The sequence below is a fragment of the Silene latifolia genome, chromosome 1 (genome assembly GCF_048544455.1).
Source record: "Silene latifolia isolate original U9 population chromosome 1, ASM4854445v1, whole genome shotgun sequence".
Classification (NCBI taxonomy): Eukaryota; Viridiplantae; Streptophyta; class Magnoliopsida; order Caryophyllales; family Caryophyllaceae; genus Silene; species Silene latifolia.
Window position 1 is genome coordinate 160,040,335 of NC_133526.1, and position 6,581 is coordinate 160,046,915.

The 6,581-nt window shown below is 32.4% G+C and overlaps 1 pseudogene; it reads left to right on the top strand.

The window, feature by feature from the left end:
- Positions 1–520: 520 nt before the first annotated feature.
- LOC141586139 (DNA polymerase-like) lies at positions 521–6,045 on the top strand (annotated as a pseudogene).
- The last annotated feature ends 536 nt before the right edge of the window (positions 6,046–6,581 follow it).

A 6,581-nucleotide genomic window follows, 5' to 3' on the forward strand; every position in this document is an offset into this window, starting at 1 on the left:
ACTACAGACTTTCTCAATATATGTATTTCGTAGGACTCTACTAATAAGTTTAAGATCAGGTGAACATACAGCTGCTGTAGGTTTTAAGAAGATCATTTCTGGAGATACTACCCACCAAATAACTAACCCTAGAATTAAGGAAAAAAGAAAAACAAAACGAAGATCATTTATATATGAGTAAGATATCATATCTCTTATATTCAAAGATAGAATTTTTTTCTTTCTTTTTAAACTCTTAAAATTCTCAGATAAGAGATCTTTAAACCCTAGCGTTTTCTCACGATAGATTCTCAATAATCTACTATAAATACCATAAATTCCTAAGTTAGGTGCTTTTAAAGCTATATAAGGTAATAAAGCATATTGAAGATAATATTCATATTTTTGATTAGACTGAGCTAAGATTCCTAAACCTTTCCATAAACAGTTTTGATCTGGTGATAATCTATCTAATGTAGAACGAAGTTCATCTTGTTCTTTCTTATTTAAATAATCATTTAGATCTGGAACCTTAGAAAGAATGATTTTAGTCTTTGGTATAGACACCAATCTTTTCTTTGTTATAGACACCCATATTGTTTTATCTAAATGATTTTCAGGTATACTTGGTGGTATAAGACTTTTCTTTCTTGTTATATAACTTTGTGAAGTTAGATTATTAAAGAAATTGATCATATTTTCTTTCTAATTCTTTGATGTTAGATGACATATTTAAAGATATTCATGAATATCTTATATTCTATAATTCATTCAATATCTTCTTTTTATTTAAAAATCAGCATTTTCTTTCAAAATCTTTTTAGGATTTTGTCCGCCTAAGCTTACCCATTTCTGGTTCTATAGTTATTGACGTGAACCTGTCCTCTGACCTGGTGTTACGTCTCTATACTAAGCGGAATGATTTATATGTCTAAAGGGCATTAATAATTATGGTTTAAAAAACATCTTTTTCATATGAAGGCAAAATACCTTCAATATTCGAATCAATTTAACTTCAATATTAAGGGTGGACACCTTCGATCATATAAGATACTTAAATTAAAGATTATACATTGTAGATATAGAAAGAAAGTCTTTCCATACTTTTACTATACTCAGTATAAAAGAAGAAGAAATGAGAAAAAGAATGAGAAATATAAAGATAATGATAAATTCAAAGAGATAGTAGTCTAATTAAAGACACTGGATTCAGTAACAGAATCAGAAAAGAATTCGAACCCATATCCAAAGTTAATCATCCCATCTCGGATCATTAATGAGGATATCCTCATCAACGAGTTTGACCTACTAACCATATCGGTTATGGATCTCTTAGTAAAGTATGTTTACCCTAGCATAAATTCTTATTGTAAAGCTAATATCATCTTATATATGAAAAAAGAGAATGATGAAAATATAATCAAACCGCTTTCTAAGACAGCTTTTCCACTAACCACAGATGATGGTGAAGTGCTTCCTAAGTTCAATATAACGAATCATGTCAATTGTTTATTACTACAATTAATTGATTTCTATGATGATTTTCTAATTACAGGAATAAGTATTAATGTTTATTTTGAACATAATATAAAACAACCTATACCTATTGTAGATTACAAGTCTAGATTAGAAGGGATATATGAATGCTATTATGATAAGAGTCATGATGATGATGAAAAGGTTGATGTTAAGAATTTAAAGCCAAAAAGCCTTCGTTCTACTAAGAAAGTCTATTCTACTCATATAACAACCTTGAATAAGTATAAAAAGACAAGTTTAAAGCCTTTTATGGTGGCCGATACCGAAACTATCCTTATTGAGGATATTCATGTGCCATATGCTATAGGTGTGTTGAAGGTTTACCCGGGAGATGTCCCTCTAGTTGAGAATATAGATTCTTTCTTCAGTGAAGATTACAATAAAGAAATGTTCCCAAAGTTTGAAGATAGGAGTGAGAAAATGATGTTTGATTTTATATTTAGGATTTAAACAATTGCTAGACGGAATAAGAAATATAAAATGGATATTATTTATTTTCATAACTTAGGACGATTCGATGGTCTTTTTCTTATTAAGCATCTCTCCTTACATCATCAATATTTAAAAATCAAAGCCCTTATTAGAAATAATACGATCTATGAGATAGCCGTCTATTCGAAAAAGAGACTTTTATTCCGCTTCAGAGACTCGCTTCATCTACTCCCCAATGATCTACAATCTCTAGCTAAGAATCTATGCCCTGAGTATGGTTCTAAAGGATCTGTTGACTTTTCAAAAGTAACTATGGAAACCATATCTTCAATGAAAGAGACCTTGATTTCATATATGAAACAGGATATTCGCCTATTGGGTGGTATTATGTTGAAATTCCAGAATTTGTATTTTCTAGCATACCAAGCTGACATATTAGATAAGCTAACCACCCCATCACACGCTCTCTCTCTCTCTCTCTCTCTCTTTCGTTCGTGGTTTTACAACGATAAAAAGCATTATATCCACATACCTGATGAAAATACAGATAATTATATTCGACGTGGATACTATGGTGGGCATACCGATGCATACCTTCTATACGGTAAAGACCTTTACTATTATGATGTCAACTCTCTTTATCCTTATATTATGAGGGAATATCCAATGCCTGGAGGTAAGCCTGTTTGGCATTTTGATTTTGAAAAGATGGATTTAGATGAAATCTTTGGTTTCATTGAAGCTTATATAGAATGCCCAGAAAGCATAAAGAAACCCTTTCTACCATATAAAGATCCTAAAACTGGGACTCTGATCTTTCCAACGGGTACATTTATTGGTGTTTACTATAGTGAGGAGCTCAAGTTTGCAAGACAGATTGGATATAAAATAATACCTCTAAATGGATACATCTTTGAAAAGATGGAAAGCCCTTTCATTGGATACGTTAACGACCTCTTTGAAAGTAGATCCAAAGCTAAGCTTGAAGGTAATGACTCCTTATCCTTTATCTATAAACTCCTAATGAACTCATTATATGGGCGATTTGGCATCAATCCCGAATCCACCAAAACCGAAATTTGTGATGAAGAAAGATCGAATCTTATCCTTAAAACGAAGGGTTTAATGAAATATATAAAGATTAAAGAAGATCTTAATATGATAACATATATAAACAAACGGGGTCGTGGGGAAGGAGCTTACGAATATTATATTCCGAAGATGGCTGCTGTTCAAATATCCGCGGCTATCACAGCATCAGCTAGGATCTACATGTATCCATTTATATCCAGAGATGATTGCTACTACACACGACACGACTCTATAGTTTTAGGTAACCCTCTTCCAGATGAATTCATATCTTCAACAGAATTGGGGAAGTTTAAGTTAGAAGATAAAATCAAAGAGGGTGTCTTTTTAGCGCCAAAATCTTACTACTATAGCAGATATTCCTCAGAGAAAGACGTCCTGAAGTATAAGGGTGTTGGTAAAGAATTTGCAACTAAAGACTGGTTTCTAGAACAGTATCGAGAACCCGACCGAATTCAGACTGTCCCAATAATCTCTCATTTTAAAAGAGATTGGGATTCACTAGATATAAGAAAGGAAGAAAGAAAATTCACTCTTAGACTCGTAGATAAAAATAAGAGGGTACGTCAAATAGAAAATGGTCGCTGGGTAGGTTCTGATCCTATTAATATCCATGACTTGCGTTGTATAAATAAAATTGGAAGAGTTATAATAAATAATTTAAAAAGAGAAAAGGAAGAAAAGAAAATGAAAGAAAAGAAGAAGGATAAGGATGATTCAATAAAGAAGACCCATACAATTGATCCTCAGAATGAGAAAAAGAATGAAGAGAATGAGAAAAAGAATGAAGTCAATACTGTGAAGAGTCACTTTTATAATGAAAAAAGATAATTTGAAATAAAATGAAAAACCATTAGATAATAAGACAAAACCATCAGATAGAGGTAGGAAACCATCTGAGACAGACCCTCCCTGAACATAATTTAAATAAATGAAAAGATCTTTCTTATATAACTCTCAATAGATAGGATTTCATTTCAGAATTACCTTCTTCTTATCTTTATATATAAGAATCTTCATATTAAGGGAATTCTTTTTCTTTATATAGAATATTAAGGGAAAGAGTGAAGAATAGGAAGAAAAGAGCATCAAAGAACCTCTATTACCTCATTAAATTACCTAGGGCAGATCTTCCTCTAGTGGGAATGAGTGGGGTCCCATTCCATACCTTACGCTAAGGGCCTAACTACACCTCTGACTAACTCCTTGTATCATTGATCTGAAAAGAAAGGCATAACACCTATGTGTACTAACCCTTGACTTTCTTATCTTACCCTATGAGGTAGAATGAATCAAAGTATGAACTCAGACCTAATAGTCTAAAAAGACCTCTTTCGTTAGTCTCTATACTTTACCTTTCGTTAAAGGAAATAACTTCTTCCCCTATACATTCATTGCTACTTTCTTATCTTATTCTGACTCCTCTCTTTTTCTTTTTATAAAACATACATTATTCCATATATAGATGTGGACTCATTTAAAATAAGACATAGTATTATAGAGGCAATATAGACAGAGAAAGCATTTCTTATCTTATGATCTTTCTTTTTTCTTTTTAAATTTATAGGATCATAATGAAGCTCTGGAAAGAGTCTCTTGACCATTTGATTTAATGGTTCACCACATATACATGGACTTTTGATATTAATATGAGTACTACAGACTTTCTCAATATATGTATTTCGTAGGACTCTACTAATAAGTTTAAGATCAGGTGAACATACAGCTGCTGTAGGTTTTAAGAAGATCATTTCTGGAGATACTACCCACCAAATAACTAACCCTAGAATTAAGGAAAAAAGAAAAAACAAAACGAAGATCATTTATATATGAGTAAGATATCATATCTCTTATATTCAAAGATAGAATTTTTTTCTTTCTTTTTAAACTCTTAAAATTCTCAGATAAGAGATCTTTAAACCCTAGCGTTTTCTCACGATAGATTCTCAATAATCTACTATAAATACCATAAATTCCTAAGTTAGGTGCTTTTAAAGCTATATAAGGTAATAAAGCATATTGAAGATAATATTCATATTTTTGATTAGACTGAGCTAAGACTCCTAAAGCTTTCCATAAACAGTTTTGATCTGGTGATAATCTATCTAATGTAGAACGAAGTTCATCTTGTTCTTTCTTATTTAAATAATCATTTAGATCTGGAACCTTAGAAAGAATGATTTTAGTCTTTGGTATAGACACCAATCTTTTCTTTGTTATAGACACCCATATTGTTTTATCTAAATGATTTTCAGGTATACTTGGTGGTATAAGACTTTTCTTTCTTGTTATATAACTTTGTGAAGTTAGATTATTAAAGAAATTGATCATATTTTCTTTCTAATTCTTTGATGTTAGATGACATATTTAAAGATATTCATGAATATCTTATATTCTATAATTCATTCAATATCTTCTTTTTATTTAAAAATCAGCATTTTCTTTCAAAATCTTTTTAGGATTTTGTCCGCCTAAGCTTACCCATTTCTGGTTCTATAGTTATTGACGTGAACCTGTCCTCTGACCTAGTGTTACGTCTCTATAGTAAGCGGAATGATTTATATGTCTAAAGGGCATTAATAATTGGGGGGCCTTTTTGTTACATCTCTATACTCTGAATGAGGTTACACAGTCTTATGATGCTGACCCTTTCCTTGATGGTATTTTACTGAAGTTCCTGGAGAGGATTTGCAGGAAACTGCAGAAATCTCTTCTTTTCTGAATGGTTCAGTTCCTCTTGCTAATAAGTATCAGGTTTTGGAACCAGGAGAGATACTAGAGGATGTTGAGATTATCTCCGAGACTGATTTGGTACTAGGTGATACTTCTGAAGGGGTCAAAATTGGTATGGCATCCACTCTGGAGAATGTAGATTCAGGATGCTCTTTGCTAGGTCAGAGATCTCCAGTGGAAATGCCTTCCTCTTCTGATCCTTCTTCCGAGTTACACTCAGGATGTGCTGTGTTGGATGGTAAGATTGTTGTCCCTCCTGATAAATCACAATAAAGATAGCTTCCTGGAATATAAGAGGGTTCAACTGTCCTTTAAAACATAGTGAAGTTAAAGATTACTTAGTGGTCAATAAGCTTGATATTATGGCTCTCTTAGAAACCAGGGTTAAGGAGCATAAAGCTTCCAAAATCATTAAAAAGAAGTTTAGTAATTGGCATGTGGTTTGCAATTATTCTCACCATTATAATGGGAGAATTTGGGTTTTTTTCAACCCTAGTACTGTTACTATGCTTAGTAATACTGTTGCTGATCAGATTATTCACTTTAAGGTGAACCATCATGAGTCTTGCTCAACTTTCCATTTGAGCATTGTCTATGGGTGTAATGATCCTCTGGATAGGCATAGGCTATGGTCTAGTCTTGTTGCTGGTTCCACTGCTGAACCTTGGTTGGTGCTTGGTGATTTTAATGTGGTGAGAACTCCTTCTGAGAAATTAAGTAACACTCCTCCTGTGCTTCAGGATATGCTTGATTTTAATGATTGTCTTGCTTCCTGTAATCTTGATGATCTCACTTACACTGGGGTTGAT